The sequence below is a fragment of the Mustela nivalis genome, assembly GCF_964662115.1.
Source record: "Mustela nivalis genome assembly, chromosome: 19".
Taxonomy (NCBI): Eukaryota; Metazoa; Chordata; class Mammalia; order Carnivora; family Mustelidae; genus Mustela; species Mustela nivalis.
Genome location: NC_139038.1, coordinates 106,071 through 123,829, shown reverse-complemented (window position 1 = coordinate 123,829; position 17,759 = coordinate 106,071). Strand labels below are relative to the sequence as shown.

The 17,759-nt window shown below is 60.7% G+C and overlaps 1 long non-coding RNA gene across 2 annotated transcripts in view; it reads left to right on the top strand.

Annotated features, from left to right (window-relative positions):
- Positions 1-822: 822 nt before the first annotated feature.
- Positions 823-17,759, top strand: part of LOC309854675 — a 34,266-nt gene continuing 17,329 nt past the window's right edge. Inside the window, exons 1-4 of one of the 2 annotated variants that reach the window (XR_014306346.1) lie at positions 823-893; positions 8,542-8,804; positions 10,174-10,306; positions 10,976-11,192. This is a non-coding gene — a long non-coding RNA (uncharacterized lncRNA). The remainder of the gene's footprint in view (positions 894-8,541; positions 8,805-10,173; positions 10,307-10,975; positions 11,193-17,759) is intronic. The other variant, XR_014306345.1, reaches the window with a different exon arrangement.

Sequence of the window (17,759 nt, the reverse complement as noted above, 5' to 3'; positions counted from 1 at the left end):
GGGAGAATGACAAATACTCATACCCTCAGCTTCTGGGGAGGGTTGGGAACCAGGGATGTGCCTAGAGGCCCAGCTCTCTTTGGGCCTTGGTTTCCCTGTCTGTGGAGGGAGCCGTCTGGTCAGACCTATGTCGAGGTCCTCGTGGGTCTAGATCATCTTTAGGGCCCAAGTTCATGCGCATCACTATGGGTTTTCCTGAACTTCATTCTTGCAAATGGCTCTGAGGGTACCCAGGATGTGGGAAGGTGGAAGGCTGTCTCTGAGCCCATGGGTCCAGAGGAGACTGAGAAACCGAGCTGTCTCTGTGGGCAGGTGGGGGTACGGCTGCCTGGGCTCCTGGGGCCCTGGGGAAAATGCTGGGGAGGTGGGATGCCCCTAGCCACCCAGGAAGGGGACCCCTCCCTCCTCCTGGAGGCCGTCTGTACACATGGCCAGGGGCCATGCTGCTGGGCCCCAGGGCAGAGGGACCCCAGGGAAGAGGGACCGCTTATCTCCCTCCAGAACTCTCTGGAGCAGGGGACTCCTGCGTTCTTAGGGTCAGCCCGGAGGCGCCACTCACAGAGGGCCTCCACCGGGCTATGGTCCCTGAGGAGTTCTGGTCCTTAGTGGGTGCACAGGAGATGGGCTGCCAGCTGGAAACTGTTGTGAGAGCCCAGAGGAGGGCCTGCCTCCCGATGCCAGTCATGTCAGGGCTTCTGTCCAGCTGGGGCTACAGAGAGGAGCCCCATCCTTGGCCTGGTCTGGCTGTGTGACCCTCTGGGCTTCCAGCCAGAGCAGACCAGCGTGTGTTTGGCAAGGCACCTTTGGTCTGATCCACAGCGGCCTGGCTAGGGATGGCCCCGGGCGCCCCCGTCTCTTTGCTCCTCGTGTGCAACGGAAGTGGCTGCAGCCAGGTGGGTCTCAGATCCTGACCATGACGGATGGGCCCAGGGCTCTGTTGGGTTACTGCCAGGGGCTGGGGGTACTGGTGTCCCTCTGGCTGTGCGGAGATGGAGCTCTGGGCAGTGGCTGGCAGGTGGGTTCTCTGCAGAATCTGGCATTTCCGAGGTATTTCTGCAAGCGACCCATGCCTCTGACCTCGCCGGGGGTCCTGCTGGGAGATGGGGTCTGCCGGAGCGTGCTGAGGGCCCAGGCCACTTCTCTGTCTGCCTCCCGGGGTGGAGGTGTGGCTCTCCAGGAAACGGGCTGCTTTTGTGCCCTCTCTGTGCCCACCCTGCTGTTTAAATTTAACCATTCCAAATAAGGAGGGGGCTAGAGTTATTCCTTAGGTAACTGTGACCTGCCTCCTTAGTCAGCTGCTCTCTGAACTCTCCCCAAGGGGACTCATTTCTTCATTCCTTCCCTGAAGAACCTAGAGGGCAGGGCCAAGTCCTTGCACTGGCAGAGGCTGATTTTCCAGGCCAGAGCATCCACTAGTGAGGGAAGGGGAGCCATACCTGTCATTCTAAAATCACCTGTGTCTGCATGAGAAAGCATAGAAAGAACCGGTGAAGTTTAATTTTGATCCTATACTTTGGCCCCAAATCCAGACTGTTGTCCTTTTAATGTGGGGCCCAGTGGCATTTTCCCTTCTCAGTTCAAGTCTTGGATGCTGTGCCCAGAGCCGACCCTCACCCTCACTCCTCCAGGGATCCCTGCCTGGCAGCAGGGAGGGCCTGCAGAGCTGTGCTGGGGCAGGGGCCCTGCTCCCCAACGCCCTCAGGGACGCTCGAGGGGCTTCCTAGGTCTCTCTTCCTGCTGTGTCCACAGGGCACGTGATGGGTGGGGAGGCTGTGGGCCTGCGGCTGCTGTGGGTGCTTCCCTTATCTGCTCTCAGTCTTGGTTCCAGAACACGGGGCATTTTCGCCAGGGATCTGGGCAGAGAGTATGCCCACCTCCCGCTGCAGTTTGTGAACTGGGTGGGTTAGGGCGCCCGGCACGGGAAGACCACGGGGGTGGGGCCCCTACGTCCTGCTCTCTCCCTACAACCAACCTGCTGGCTGTCAAGGGCCGAGGTCACCACCCAGCCCAGTGCAGGCCCCTCCCGGCCCCTCTTGGGGCAGGACCTGCAGCCCCACTGGGAGGCCCGCCCACCTGCCCGCCCAGATGTGGGCCCGGGGCTGAGATCTGCGTGTGGGGCATAGGGAGCTGGGCTGAGTGTGCATGCGTACCCACAGTAATTGCCTCCAGCGGGCAGCCCCCCTGCCCGCGGCCCCTTTCATCTGATCCGCAAAGCGTTTTACAAACACTGACTCATTAGCCTCCCACGGCTTTGGTAGGTGGCTCAGTCCATCTTGTAGGAGGGGAAACTGAGCCCTGCCACTGTCTGAGGTTTAGAGCTGGGCCACCCAGAGAGCCACCCCTTCGAGAGTTCCCCTTGAGATCCCGGACTCAGGAATGCACTCCGAGGAGCAGGGCCCCCTGTGAGTGTGTGGAAGACCAGAGCGGAGGGGCTGGGTCTGGGGGGCGGCGAGGGCTGCCTCTGAGCTGCAGGGTGTCCTGTGTGCCATTCCGCGCAGTACACTGTGCCAGACGCTGGCTCATGGTTGTTCACCCCTGAGCTGCTGAGCTCTCCCACGGGACTCCCATGGGACCATGCAGGTAGGTTCTGTCCCTACTCTCACAGGCAAGGAATCCGAGCATCGGGGGAGCTCAGCTCCATCTGAGGGCAGCCCGGTGACCGAGCCAGGAGCTGCTGACCCCTGACAGCGTGCTTTCTCCCGTCGCATGCTGATACCATGTTCAGGAATTACAGGGTGTGAGTTAGAGTATCCGTAAGGACCCCTGGGGAGAGGGCGGAAGTAAGACAAGAGGCAATGCTCGGTGAGGAAGGGGTCCGGACGGCTGAATGGTGTGGTCCCTTCCTTCTCATCTTCCGTCTCGGCTGAACGGTAACCAGACTTCGGTCAGGATTTAGAAAGTGTTTACAGAGAGAACGCCCTGGGCCGATGAGCAGTGTGCCTGTTGGTTCGTGCTTTGGGACCCTGAGAGACAGATAAGTGAGGAGCGAGAGGGGCCTCTGTTGGGGACATGCCCGTTCTCGCAGGCCCGCCCAGGTCTGCTTTGATAGCCCGGACATTATCCTGACTTTTATTGTCCTCACCTGCCAGTCAAGCCTCCTTTGTGAGGCGACTTTCATGTGGACGGCCTTTCCTGCTACTTGGGTCGCTGCTCAGCTACGACTTTAAGGTGAAAACTTGCCTTCTATTTGACGGGGAGGTAGGCGAAAATTACTCTGTGAATAGAAACCTGTAGGTCACATAAATAACATGTCATCAGAGATGAGGAGCGGAGCCTAAAATCCGTCCGTCAGGCCCAACAGCCTCTGTGAGCCTCCCGGCCCGGCTCCTGCTTGCCTGGATTTCTGCTGCAGCCGGTTTTTCCTTCCTTGGTGGGGGATGCTCTCCCCCTTCAGATCATCCCTGCTCCAGGCTCTCTTCTGGAAGGTGGGAGTCTGTCTCTGCAGGGTCCGCAGCCCGGCCCGGAGAAGCTGCCGCTGCTGCCTCGAAGCTTCTCGATCTTGGGGCAGCAGCAATGTCTGATTTCTTATTTTGGTCCCAAACTCTGCTCCCCCTATGGCCGGGGCCCGGGTGCTTCCCACCAGCCCTGGACGGACCAGGCAGCGGGCGTGGGTTTGAACGGTGGTCATGATCACAAGATACGGCGACAGCTGACCTTTATCGGGTCAGACCCCTGGGTGAAGCATTTTACAGGACTCGTTTAGTTTAATTCTTACCCTTCCAAGGAGTGGGAGCTACTGTCCCTCCAGGAGAGCAGCTCGCTGGAGTGACACTTCTGGCCCGTGGCCTGAGCCCCAGAGCCCAGCCCCTTCACCTCCACATTGGCCTCCATTCATTTACCTAGTGAGAGAGCACGTGTGTGTGGCTGCAGAAGTTTGGAAATCCATTTAAGTGGAAAGAGGAGGGGCAGCTATTGGAAAGTGGGGCTTCTGAGGATGGTGCCTGGAGGGGTGGTGGTCTCTGGGGGCAGCTCCCTGTCCCTCCTGCTCCAGCGCATTGGAGGGCTTCCACATGGGACTAGAGAGAGGGTCCCCGGCTGCAAACCCCAGGGCAGGCCCTGAGCACCGTGAGCACGCTGGCTGAGTGAGCCTCACCCAGCCTAGTGTCACAGACCGAGCGGGGCAGAGCGGCTCTCACACTGGGGTCTGGGGACTCCACCATCTGTCTGTCCGCCAGTCCGGCTGCCTCTCCCCAACACTGCAGACCCGGCTTGGCCTATACGCTCTGCGAAGGTCTGTGGTGTCTCGGACTTGGACACTCTCTGTCCCCTGCGCCTGGGCCGGGAGGAGAGGGCAGGTCTGGGCTATCCCCGGACGTCTGGGGGCCTCCCCCAGCCCAGTGCAGAGTCTGCTGCTCCATCCGACCTGTGCTGGCCTGTGCGGGCAGCAGCTGTCATCTGGAAACTATGTGGCCCAACAACCTGAGTCTCGGCAGGGAGTCAGAGCTCCAGGTCCGGTGGGACTGGACTCCCAGAAGAGGGGCCCAGTGCCTCTGGCCGTCGTGAGGGCTGAGCTCCCCCAAGCAGTTCCTCCAGCCAGGCTGGGGCTGCCCCTCCTGTACCCCAGACCTGTCACGTGCCACAAATTCCCAAGGAGGCCTGCGGGCCAGCCTAGGCCAGCTCCCAGGCTGGGGGAGAAGGTGCATTTGGGGGCAGGCCCACCATGTGCTCAAGATGCTCCAAGCTGGGCTCTGAGTGGGTCTCTTCGAGCCTAAGTTGGCCCAGCTGGGAATTGGGATGCCAACTTTCCCGTAATCCCCGAGATTTCCCGACACCCTGGCTCACAGAAGCACTGGCCCCCCCTTGGCTCCTCGCTGCCCTGCCCAGGATGCCAGGGCCTGAGACCCACCCAGAGGGCCCCGAACCTGCCACCTCCAGACAAGCCTGCTGGCCCGTGGCTGCCCCCGGCAGTGCTGTTGGTGCACCTGCTGCGTGGGCAGGTGATTTACGGGCCGGGATGGGTGACCCAGGGGAGGAAGGAGAGCCTCGTGGCTCCCTGAGAGGAGAGAGCCAGGTTCCTCCCAGCAAGCTGGGTCCAGGCAGGGCCCACATCCTGCCTCCCCTGCAGTGCCCCTCCCTTCCTTTCCTTCCTCGCCCCCACTGCCGGGCTGGGTATGAAAGAGCAGGGCTGGGGCCAGGTCCTGGGGCCAGGGGTCTGGGGGTGCCCATGTGATCTTCCGAAGTGTGTTTCAGAGTCAGCCAGAAGAGCAGAGGCTGCCGAGCCACTGCTCCCACAAAGGCGGGAACACCAGCCTAGGCCTGAGCTGGGCTACACGGAACCACAGGCCCCCGCCAAGCACAGCAAGGATGGGGACCCGGCTGGGCCAGGCCTGTGCATACAGGTCGTACACTTTCCCTGCATCCTTAGTAGCTTAGGAGTAGGCGTTACTGAGCCAAGCAGGCTCAGAGTGGGGGGAGTGGCTTGCCCAAGATTGCACAGCTGAAACCTCAGGTCCCCGGTGGCTGTCTGTGGCTCTTCAGGGCCCTGGGGGCCTAGGCTGGTGCCTCTTGCATTCCGAGGCAGAGCCAGCTGACCCTGCACACACAGCCCGTGGGTGGCTGCTCTGGTCCCCAGCCCCACTGCCCCCCAGGCCATCGGGCTGCTGTCCTCCAGACCTTGCAGCCCCCAGTCCTGAGCCTCCTGACCACGCTGCCCTGTGGTCCACCTGTGGTCTGCTTACCACCCACATGACTGCCCACCCTTAGTCTCAGCTCCGTGTCCCCCAGACCTCCAGCCTGCCTGGCCTTGGCCCTTGGCCCCTGGCTCTTGAGCCCTCAGACCACAGTCCCTGGCCCCCAGGTGCCTGCGTCCTGACTCCCTGTCTCCAGCCACCCAGCTGCTGGCTCCAGCTCCCTCCTATGTCTGTCTGTCTGCTGCCCACCGCGGCCTGTGTCCTCTCAGTTCTGCAACTCTCCCCTGTCCTCCAGCCCAGCCTTTCTTTCTGAGGACCACGGGACCTATGAGGCTGCTGGTTTGAGGGTGTGGATGTCTGCCACCCTTGGAGGCCACACAGGACTCCAGTGTGGGCCAGAGACTGTCTCTGGATGCCACGGGGAGTGGGCCAAGGCTGCCCTGCCTGCCTGTCTCTTGTTGGCGGCCCCCACATCCCTGGCTGTGTAGAGCTGACCTCTGGGCAGAATGCAGACCTGCTTGAGGTAGAGGAAGGTCCCTGTGGTTGGGGGCCCATCTCCTTCTTGGGTGGGTGGTGTTGGCTGACCGTGGCTTTCTGCTGGAGGTGAGCAGCCCTGGGGGCCAGAGGTCGGGGAGCCTGGAGGCAGCAGGGACCATTTGAGGGATGATTCAGGCCTCTCCTAGATTGCTGCTTGCAAGAGGTTAAACACTCTGAGTGCTTTCCTCCTCCTGAGCGGAGTGACCCTCGGGGCCTGGTTTCCCTGTGTCTTCAGCCTGAAGAACAGACAGGAGCTTACTCAGCCAGGACACCGGCTGGGGGCTCAGACGCCCGGTGCTCCACAGCCCTGGCCTCAAACCTGAGCAGAAGGGATCACAGCCAAGCCCGCAGTCTCCTTGCTCTGTGCCTGCTCCTGCTCCACAGAGCCTGCCTAACCACTTTTGTTTCAGCCTGCCTCAGTTTACCCTTGATGACCAGCTTCTCTGCTCAGAAAGGCAGCCTCCTAGTGGGTGTGGCCTGACATGGTCTGTCTGCAGACAGTGCCCAAGGTGCGGAGGGCTCCTTGGGGTGCGGGTAACTGACTCCTGGCTCTTTGGGGGAGAAAGCCCTGGTTTCAGCAGGGCAGATGCTCTCTCCCACGGGGCTGGTCTCAGGCTGCCTGTGTGAGGTCACCGAACACAGTGCAGGGAGTCGACGGCCAGGGGCACACCGTTGCATCAGATTCACACTACAGACCTGAATCCTTTGGGGAGCCTCCAGCACAGCCTAGCGAAATTACTGGAAAACAATGGGCTTTGAGCATTTCTCACTTTTGTTTTTAATGTGACCTATTTATTTGTTGGTTTGTGTAACGTAGTATTTACTGATGACTGCATTTGTCCCCAGCTCACACAATTCCAGGCCCTTTAGCTCACAGCCCAACCCTGGTGGCTGCTTCCCTGGGTCCTGAGTGTGTGGACGAGGCTGGGGAGGCCCCACGCTAGGACCGAGGCTGGGCTCTGTGGGCGTGGGCCTGAGCAGTCAGCAGCCCCAGACTGTACAGGGCTTTGTGCACCCATTCCCAGGTTTGGGAGCCTGCCTCGGACCCTGAGAAGGCAGGGGCCTTGGCTGAGGCCACACAGTATGGGCACGAGGGAGCAGAATGGGGCCTCCTTGTGCCTGAGCACAGAGGCTGGTCCCTCCACTCTCGGCCTGGCCTCATCCTCCTTCCTGCAAAATGACCGTCTCGAGCCTGGCCTTCCAACAGTTAACGGTCTGCTTGCAGTCTCTGCCCCATGATTTATTAATACTGGGTTGAAACACTTCAAAGGCCCACGGCTGCTGTGTCGGGATTGCCCCATATCGGAAGACGAACGCTCAAAGAACCGTTTGCCTCACATGAAAAATGCATAATGATGTGGGCCGAGGGCCGAACACCGCCCAGCCCCGTCTCACCCGTGGCTGGCTGGGGGATTAGCGGCCTAGCTTGGGGCCCACGCCGCCGGCGGGTAAGCAAGCCTGGCTTGTGAGGAGTGTCGGAGCAGCGTTCATGCCCCTCGTGGGGGCACAGGGAGCCTGGGGTCTGTGACCCCACAAAGCTGGGCCAGTGGGCAGAAAGGGACGCGGTTCCCCTCAAGACCCTTTTAGGAAGGCATCAGACAGAACGGGGGAAGGAAACTGAGTTTTGAGAACCAGATGAGGTCTGAGGGATGTTTCTGGCAGCGTTGTCCGGTGGAAGTTTCTGCGCTGATGGAGAGCCCCGGGTCTGAGTCACTGGCTCCTGAGCCCCTGAGACGTGGCTGGTGCAAACGAGCAGCTGCTACCTTTTACTGAATTTTAATTAACTTCATTTTGAGGAGGCTGCACGGGCCTTGTAGCCACCACCACGAAACTGTGAGCCCAGGGTGGGGTGGGGAGCCCCTGGGGTGGACAGGCAGGCCCAGCGGCCCAGCCCCCCCAACCATGCCACCGCTGGGCCGTGAGGACCAAACAGGAGAGGGCTGCCACCCCAGCGTGCAGTTGAGGAAACCAAGGCCGACAGACAATGTGGCTTTGTTCATGCTCTCTGCAGTGGGAGCGACTGTCACGAAAAGTCCCCAGGGGGCTTTTCCCTCAAATCCAGGGTGAACTCATCCCCGTAAAACCCCGGATGATGAAGTAGGGGGGAAAGTCCTGTCCCTTCCAGCCACTTTCCAGGGTGACCTGGGTCAGTGATATGGTTGGCACCCATGGAAGTCTGAGTGCACGTGAGCAAAGATGCTCACACGTGTGCATGCACACGGCTACACACACACGTGTGCACACACGCATGCGAATTCACGCTCACACGCAGCCACACATGTGTGCGCACATAACCACTCACACACATGCACGCACACACAGCCACACACACCAGTTTTGTTAAGTGCATTTCTGGTGCTGTGTTGTCCCGCAGCCTGCCCAATCCACTCTAAGTACCCGTGGCGATCACTCCCGAGGACACAGAGCCCTCACGCCGCCTGCTGTCTGCCGCTGGCGCACACCTGTGCCTCCAGGGGTCCCTCTGCCTGCTGCTTCCTGGGCTCCCGGCATCGACAGACACGGGCACTCACACTCATGGAGATTCTGCATGGCCCGCTCCGAGGGGCTGCACCGTGCACCTCCCTGCAGGGACAGAGGCCGCTGGGCGTCAGGGAGGTCTCCGTGCTCTGCCGTCCGGTGAGTTTTGATTTGGGCACCCTTGGTTGCGAACGAGGTGGGCCATGTCTTACCGCTTATTGGTGGCCCCGTTTCCTATCCTAGGAATGGCCTCTCCTTGCCCTTTGAGGGAAGCATGACTTACACTTTGAAAAAATGTTCCCCTCGGCTCCCCCGGCCCTGCCCTCCCTGAGGCTGAATGAGTCCTTGTTGGCTGAGGGCTGGGCGTGTGTTGAAAGGGCTTTGGACCAAGCCACGGCTGGGAAGAAAGTAGGGAGCCACCTGCCCCAGGGACACTGAGTCACAGGCAGTAGAGGGAGGAGGCGAAGGGCTGGTCCCAGCCCAGAGGAGCCTGACTTGCTTGTGGCCCCAGGTGCGCTGCTCAGCTGGGCCTCAGTTTCCCCATCCTCCTGGGCAGGTTGTCTGTCATGCAGGGATCCAAGCAGGCCCTCCTGTGTGGCCTTGGGATGTCACGGCCTTTGGGAGGCTCCCCCAGGGCCTGTGAAGCCCCTCACTTGCCCCCCAGCCAGTTCCCACCCCTGAGATAGCAGCAGGGCGCCGTTCCTGCTGTGGAGGGACTCACACTCACCGCCCCTCCCTCCCCCCTCCACCTACCCCAGCTTGGGTCGCTATGAGGAAAGACCTTGCTTTCCACCATGTCAGGAGGCAGTCTTCGGTGTGTGGTCTCCAGACGCGAGTGGATGGGTTCTGCTCGCCTGGGCATTGAGTACTTGGAGAAGAACTGCATTCTAGAGAAGCGTGTTCGCCCACTGACCCGCCCACCCTCACCTCTCCCTCTGTTTCCTCCTGGCTCCAACCCAGAGCCCACGCCAATGGTGCAGAGGCCACCCGGGCCTCCATGCCTCTGGCCTGTGTGCCTGGCCCTGGGGCTTGGATGGGATGTCTGCCTCCCACTGCTCAGGCCTGGTGCTCATGGGAACTTGGAGCCCTGAGGCTGTGCTGGAGGGAGGTGGGGGGCCCGAGGCTGCTCGGGTGGAGCCCCTTCTCCCAGGACCACACGGAGGACATCCCACCCCAAGGCGGGCGGGGTGGATCTCCAGGAGCCTGTGGGGTTTGGCTGGCCAGAGAGTTTACATCAGACTTGTTGGCAGCTGGCAATTGTATTCTGGAATAATTGGAAATTGGTCTTCCCTCTGCGCCCACACACCTTTATGGTTGTGGACGCTCAGAGCCTCGGTCCCCCCACGGAGTTTCCCTTTCCAGATGTTGTGGACACTGGCTCTTTGCAGGATGGTGTACTTGGGGCTCCAGGAGCCATGTGCCTGGGCAGCCAGGCTGGTACGGGGGGCTCCCAGGCAGAGAAGGGAGAGTCCCCCCAGGCCCCCGAGATTAGCTGGCTGGCTTCCTGAGTCCTGTATCCCTCCGTCAGACCCCCTGGACCAAAGCTCAGCCTGCAGGTGACAGAGACCAGGGATGGTTGCCGCCGGCAGCACCTCAGGTCCTGGCTCTGCCCGCATCTCACCGTGTGACCTTGTGGAGTAGCTGTGACAGCTTTCCCAGAGGTGAGCCACAAGCCACTGCAAGCCACCGCAAGCCACCAGGAGCCCTTCAAGCCTCCATTAATGAGAGTTAAGTGACATTAAACACTCTGTCCCCAGCGTGGCTCGTGGTCCCGTCCTAGGCAGTGCAGATGCAGAGTGCGTCCATCCTGGCAACAGAGTCTAGGGGACAGGCAAGCAGAGGGCACGGAGGCTCAGGAAGGTGACAGCCTAGAGTCTGTCGCCAAGCCTGGGCAAGTCCTGGTGGGCCCCGGCTTTCTGACGGCACGCGGCTCTACTCTTCCAGCCTCGCTCAGCTCTGGTGGGGGCATCTTCTGGCCCTGCATCCTCCATGTGCTCCCCATGCCTGCTCTTCCCTCATGGGACACAGATGCCCACAAAGAGGGGCCCATCTGGGGGAGAGGAGGCCCCGGGTCTTGCAGACATCACCTGTGAGGCCTCAGGGAGGGACCCAGGAGAATCCTCCTTTCCCAGAGGAGAAGCAGGAAAGCTGGACCGCAGACCACACTGACCCTTCCTGGCTCAGAGGGTGGAACTCGGCCCAGTTTGTAGGGGTTCGGGGGTCAGGGGGCTTCTCTCTGCAGTATGGCCCCACATGGTGGGCACAGGGCTGGGAGCAGGGGCTCCTGGCTCAAAAAGAGAGAGCCGGGCCAAATGGATTCTGTCCTTCAGGAGTCTGGAGAAGAAAATATGGAAGGAATGTGCCATAAGCAGAAGGAATGAAAGCGGAACAGTCGTGAAGCATGAAGCTCCAAGGAGAGGTTGAGGCCAGCTGTGAGCCAGGCAGACCGACGTGACAGGGAGTCGCAGGGAGGAACACACGGTTCTCAAAGCATGGAACGGAGGCCCTGGGGGTTCCTTCCCTGAGGCTCTTGCTGGCGTCTGGGAGGTAAGGCGACAATGATGGTGGTGTCCATCCTGTCCCGCCCCGTCACGGGTTCGAGGCTCTCCTGGGGTCCCAAGGCCGGACTGAGAATGGCTGTGGATGACCTCGTGGACAGAGGGCAGCCCCACCGGCCACGTGGATTCTCGGGGCGCTGAGGGGAGGGGAGGGAAAGCAGGTCTCTTTTCCTGTGGGGCCCCTGCCCCGTCCCACGTGTCAACTAACCCGTGCAGGCACTGCAGTCTGGTTCCCAGGGGACGGAACGGGGAGAAGGGGTGTGCTGGTGGGCAGTCAGGCTGGCAGAGTCTCCCTGCTAGGCTGGGAGGAGAGGAGAGGTTCTGGCTCGCAAGACCCGGTGGGCTAGCAGCCCTGACTGGCATGACCCTGAGGGGAAGAGCAGAAGGGGACATGCCTGGCCTGGCCCTGCACTTCTGCCTCTGGCCTTTCTTGGAAGTTTTGTGCTCCGGGCTTCTCTGGGAGCTCTAGCAATAGTGGACAGCCTTTCCAAGAAGTTGAGAGCCAGGGAAATGCTGGTGTTTGCCGTGTGGGGGCCCAGCCTACGCTCTTTCTGAGATAGTGGTCCCCAACTCCTGGCCACCGGCGGGACACAGGGCCCCCCACAGTGAGGACGACGGGAACCACAGCCCTGGGTGTGGGCCCGAGGGTGCTTGTGTACTGCCCCATGTTGGCACAGCTGTCCTCATCATGGAGGATGCCTGGCCCTCAGGAGGGAGCCCTCTAGCTTTGGCCTATGGCCTTTGACAGTGAGCAGTTGGACGGAAGTGGCCAGGAGCTGCCCGGCATGGCTGGCAGGAAAGAGCCACGGGTGGCCTGGAGGGTTCACCCTCCCTGGGCAAGGATGCCCCTTTGATCCTGGGCTCAGACCCCTAAGCCCGTCGTGGGGAGATGGTGATGCTGGCCGCTCTCCTGGGGGCACCTGCAGAAGGGGAATGGAGAGCCCTGGGCCTGAGCTTCTGGAGAAGCTGGGAGAAGCTTCTGGGAGCTGCCACTCCTGGGCCACGTGCCTGGCGGACGGCTCTCCCTCTCGCTGCTGGCTGCCCCTGCAGGCCTGGACCCGAGCAACAGAAAGGTCTGGGATTCCAGGCAGACGGAGCCAAGGGTTCCCTGGACAAACTGGAGTTGCTTCTGGCCAACTGGAATGGGAGTCCAGCAAAACATCCTGTCCTCCCAGCCACCTTGGCCGGACTGCCCCAGGCCTCCTCGGAGTGAGGCTGCGGCAGGAGGTGCCAGCAAGACCTCCCCTGCCAAGAGCAAGAGTGGCCGAGCGGGCAGAGAGGGCACTTGGGTGTGGGGTTGAGGAGCCAGATGGGGCTGACAGCCGAGGTCACAGCAGGGTCATATCAAGATCGCACGAGGTTAGGGTGAGGAGTCCCTGTTCGCTCATCTCTGAGACGGGCATAACAATCCGGCTCAGGGAAATTATCATGAGCAACTCTACCCGTGACACGCTACTGCAAGTAACGTGTTCTAGAAAAATAACTATGTTCTCAAAAAAATAGGAAGAAGAATAGCATTGTTTTACATCTTTGCAAATGTCCTTAACATTTGGGCTTAAAATAAAGTCAGTGGGAGGAGGAAAGGCGGCTGAGCCCTGGGAGACGACGGGCTCCCCTCCAGGGGCAGGGACGCTCGGTCCCCTGCGGGACCCAACTGTGCGTCCCCAGCTCCCAGCTTGGGAGCTCATCCAACGGGTTGGTGGGCTTAGAGTCTGACCTGACATTTGCATCGTGTCTGCACGGTGCCTCTCTCTCCGGTGGAAACACACAACAAGCACCAACTGGAATTTTATGGGGCGGGATCTGGCTTAGTGGAGAGCCCTTGGCTTCCGCCGTGCCAGGAGCCAAGGCTAAAGGTGCCGATTTGCCTGAGTGGGGACTAACCCCTTCTCTGTGTGGCCCCGGCATGGAGTCTGCCCAACAGGGAGCTGGCGTGGGGTGCAGAAGCCAGGAGGTGGGGAGCCTGGCGGCCGTGGCTCTCGGACAGCTTGTTGGGGCCCAGCATTGGGCTTACCTCACCAGGGGGCAGCACTGCGGGGACAAGGCCCTGCCTGTTCTTCCCCAGCAGCTCCCACCTGGGGGCCTGCTCTGGGTCCCACATGAGCTCCAGGGATCCCCCCACACCTGTGCTTCAAGACGGCTGGCCTCTTTGCTGGCGCAGCTCACACAATCCACAGCTGGAAGTCAGGACCATGTGTCCCAGGGCCGCACTCCCACTAAGGTGCTTGGGGAGGGCCTGCCCGCCTTGGCTTGTGGCCACAGCACTCTGGGCCCAATGTGGCCTTCCCCCCTGGGTACCTGTCCTTGTCCAGATTTCCCCTTTTTATAAGGATACCAGTCATCCTGGGTTAAGTCCCAATGACCTCATTGAACCTGATGACCTCTGTCGAGACACTGTCCCCAGATAAGGTCCCAGTCTGCAGATGCCAGCAGCTGGTGGGTGATCTCTTAGGACTCCCAAACCCCTTCCCAGCTCTTCCCTCCTCTCCCACTGCAACGGCTCACAGTCCTCGACCTGTCATGGAGTCCCCGTCTGTGCTGGCAAAGGGCACAGCTCCTGGCATATCCTTGGTGCTAAGCCAGGGCTGGTCAGCATCAGCGGGAGGAGGCAGAGAGCTTTGCGGGACACCTTTATATGCCCAAGAAAAGGAAGAGAGTGTGTGGGGCTCGTGAGCATCCCAAGACTGGTCTCAGGTGAAGCAGAGCGGCAGCTGGCCTGGGAGCCACCCCCTCTTCCGGGTCAGGAAGGGGCCCAGCCCTGGGAGGCTGCAGATTCTTGGGTCTGGGGGGGCTTCCTGAGGCAATGCTGATGTGGGTGGGCTAGGTTAGAAAGAGCCCCTGCAGCCTGGCCTCAAGTCTCCCTGGTGTGGCTGGGGGCCTCCTGGCCAGCTCCTGTCTTCCCTGACTGTCCCTGCTTTACACTGCTTCCCCAAGGACCAGACCCCACGCTCACTCAGGGAATGTCTGTCCCGCATTCTGGCGGCAGTTCTGGGGAGAGCAGGTGACAGAGGCATGGAGGTATCCTGGGGGCCAGGACCCTCGCCTGTGTGTCTCTTTTGTCCCCATTCTCAGCCTCTGCTCCCTTGCTCCCTGCAAGGTGCTGGGGGGATGGGGAGGTGGCTCAGGGCCAGGCGGAGAGATGGCGTCTGGGGACCCCACCTGAGGAGACGGTCTCGTGTGTGGGCCCTCCCTGGGGAACTGGTGGGCTACAGTGGCTCTGCCATGGGGTCTCTGTGGCCTCTCATTTCCCATGATTCCCCTCAGGCCTTGCTCTTCCTGGCACTATGGGGATTTGGACAGAGCCCATCAGTGGGAACGCTCCATCCCACAGTCAACAAATGTGAGCAGAAATAACCCCAGGTTCCCTGGGCCCAAAGGAGGGGACTGGTACCCAGATGATTGCCCTAACCCTAATTCAGGTGTTCCTGACCCCCCAGCACTCAGGCAGGAGTGAAGGGGAGGCACCCGGTGTTGGGGCGGGCCAGACAGGAAGGAGGCTTCGCCAGTGGTTTCCAGCGCTTTCCATCTGCGTCCTGGTAGCTGTAAGGGGACACCACAGTCTGCAGCCTGTCTCCTGGTTCCAGAGGCTGGAGGTCGGAGACCATGGGCGCAGGCAGGGCCCATGTCCTGTGAGGCCTCACATCCAGAGGACAGCAGACCTTCGTTTGTCCTCACTGGCCATGAGCGGAGAGGGCGTAAGCTCTCGGGTCTCCTCTATAGGCACGGATCCCGTCACGAGGCTCCCCTGTCCTGACCTCGATGGCTGGGCATCTGCAGCCCAAGCACAGAGCAGAGTCCCAGGCACCCAGCAGGGTCTGCTGTGCTGAAGGTCCTGGGGGCCAGGCTGTGTGCACATGTACCCTCCTCGGAGCCTGTGAAGGCTCTCCCCTGGGGCTATTTCCTCCGCTGCTACCTGCATCTCTATCCCTGGTGCAGGTTGGCTCCCGGGCCCTCCCCCCAACCCCCACCCTCCACAGCTGTGGAGCTAGCCTCAAGGCACCCCTGGGGTTCCTCTCCATGCTGCTACTGCAGCCTGAGGGCTGGTGGGTGCGGCGTCGGGATTCACTGTCTACAGACCGACAGACGGTCCTTTCCCCATGAGGCAGCTGTAGCCTCGTTGGAGGCCTGTTGCCCAGTGATCTGCACTGGCGGGCTCTGTGTGTGCCTGCCCCCCTGCACAGACCCGTCCCGGGGGGCTCCAGGACCTCCAGCACCCGCCCCTGGCACGGACCCATCTGTGGGGGCTCCAAGACTACCAGCACCCAGCCCCCTTCCCAGACCTGTCCCAGGGGGCCTCTGGGACCCCCCCCAACCCCCAGCCCCCTGCACAGACCAATCTGGGGAGGCTCTAAGACCACCAGCACCCAGCCCCCTTTCCAGACCTGTCCCAGGGGGGCTCCAGGACCCCCAGCACCCAGCCCCCCACACCAGACACTGCCCTTGCTCTGTCTGAATCTGCCCTCACCTCCATCTCTCTGCAGCCACTAGGGTCCAGCGACTTGTCATCCAGTGCCCCAGCCCCAGCTCCCCAGCCCAGGTGCCTCCCTTTCCTTCTCTCTGCATGTCATGATCCCACAGCCATGAGCTCCTGGGGCCACAGCTACAGGCAGGAATCCCATCTCTGTGGAAAATAATCTTATGAACAACACCCAAAGCAGAGTCCATAAAAGAAAAAAAATCATTAAACCGACTTGATAGAAATTAAAAACTCTGACTTTGTGAAAGATGCTGACAAGGGTATGAATGACAAACTGCAGACTGGAAGGAGATGTTTGCCAACAGCTGTCTGACAAAGCACTTGTTCTAGCATATATAAAGAGCACTCAGAACTCAACAACAGGAAACAACCAGCTGGATAAGGGGGCAGGACTTGAACAGACACTTCATGGGCGGGAGGCTGGCAAACAAGCACATGTGAACCTTAGTATTGGTAGCCGTAGGAAATGCAAATTAAAATCACGATGGGATTCCAGGAACAGCCATCAGAATGCCCAAGATGTGAAAGTACCAACTGTTTCAGGTGCCGATGGCTGAGTCTCTCACGAGGCTGGTGGGGCCGAACCAGGGGCCAGCCGCCCCGGAAGACACAGAGGCCACGCCAGCTCCTCCATGACCCTCCCAGGAAAACACTGCTCCCCCTCCAGACAAGCACCTTGAAGATCCCAGACCAGGGTCAGTCACGTGTGAACCCAGGCCCTGCGAGATGAAAAGACACTCCCTCCCCTGCTCTATCTGATGCCAAAGAGGACATCGCAGACCTTTCAAAAACAGCGTCTGTGGCCACACCAGCTCTGTCTGTCTGTGGGGGGGTTGGTGCGGTGGGAGCTGGGGGGTCGGGTCCGCCAGCCGCAGGGCCAGGGCCGGTGGGGCCAGGCAGACCCTTCCCGCCTCTCCTGGCTGAGGTGCCTGCAAGGGTCAGGACGCTGGTGAGGAGCAGCTGCGCTAATCCCAGATAATTACCCACTGGGGACGTTTGGTGACAGGCGGCTTCTCCCTTCCTTCACGCTCAGCTTGTCAGGACAATCGTGAAAGCACCTTGGTGGGGCGCGCGGCCCTGGGAAAGCAGGGTCTGAGCTGTGGGAAACCCGATCAGGCTGGTGGTGGGATTAGCTGGGGGGCTGGGGGCCCCTTCTGCAGGTGAGTGCGCCCGTCCCTGCGGAGCCAGGACCACCCCCCATGCTGGGCCCCCTTTGAGCCTGGATTAGTGGTCGCTGCCCCCTCTCCCCCCAACGCGAGGGCAAGTGCTCAGGTGGAGAGACGGCTTCGGGGGCCAGGAGGGGACCTGGGCAGGAAGTCCTGCGGTGACACGGGGAGGGATGTGGAGCCCCAGGGAAGGGGGCTGCTCCCCTCCCTCAGCCCTGTCCCCACGTGGGCTTCCCATGGTTCCCGCTCACCTGCGCGCTGCCCTTCAGCCCCGCCAGGCCCTGGACCAGCCCTGACTCCCTCTCTACCTGCCCCCACCCTGCTCTGATCCAGCTCTTCCCCTTCCTCACAGAGCCTCTCTCTCGGTCCCCGCCACAGTCCCTTCTTCTGGGGCTAGCCAGAAGGGGACCCCATCCCGAGGGGCCGACCCACCACCTCCTCACCTTGTTTCACGTTGAGAAACAGTTGCCGCTGGTTCCTGCGATCTTGGTAGCCTGTGGGCTGTAGTGTGGGCGAGTTAGCATGTCTACCTGTCTGTCTGTCATCTGTCTGTCTGTCAACCCATCTATCCGTCTATCATCTATCCATCTGTCTGTCTATTTGTCTCTATCATCTACCATCTGTCTCTCTATCCATCTATCTGGTATTATCTATCTATCATCTGTCTGTCTGTCTATCTATCTATCTGTTGATCATCTATCGATCATCTATCTGTCTGTCCATCTATCAGTCATCTATCTATCTATCTATCTATCATCTATCCGTCTGTCTATCATCTGTCTATCCTTCTATCCGGTATCGTCTATCTACCTATCATTTCTCTGTCTCCATCTCTCTGCTGCCCACCTGCCCGTCACCCCCCACAGGGGACCCCAGTGAGGTAGGGACTTGTCTGCCTGTTCTTCACTACGTC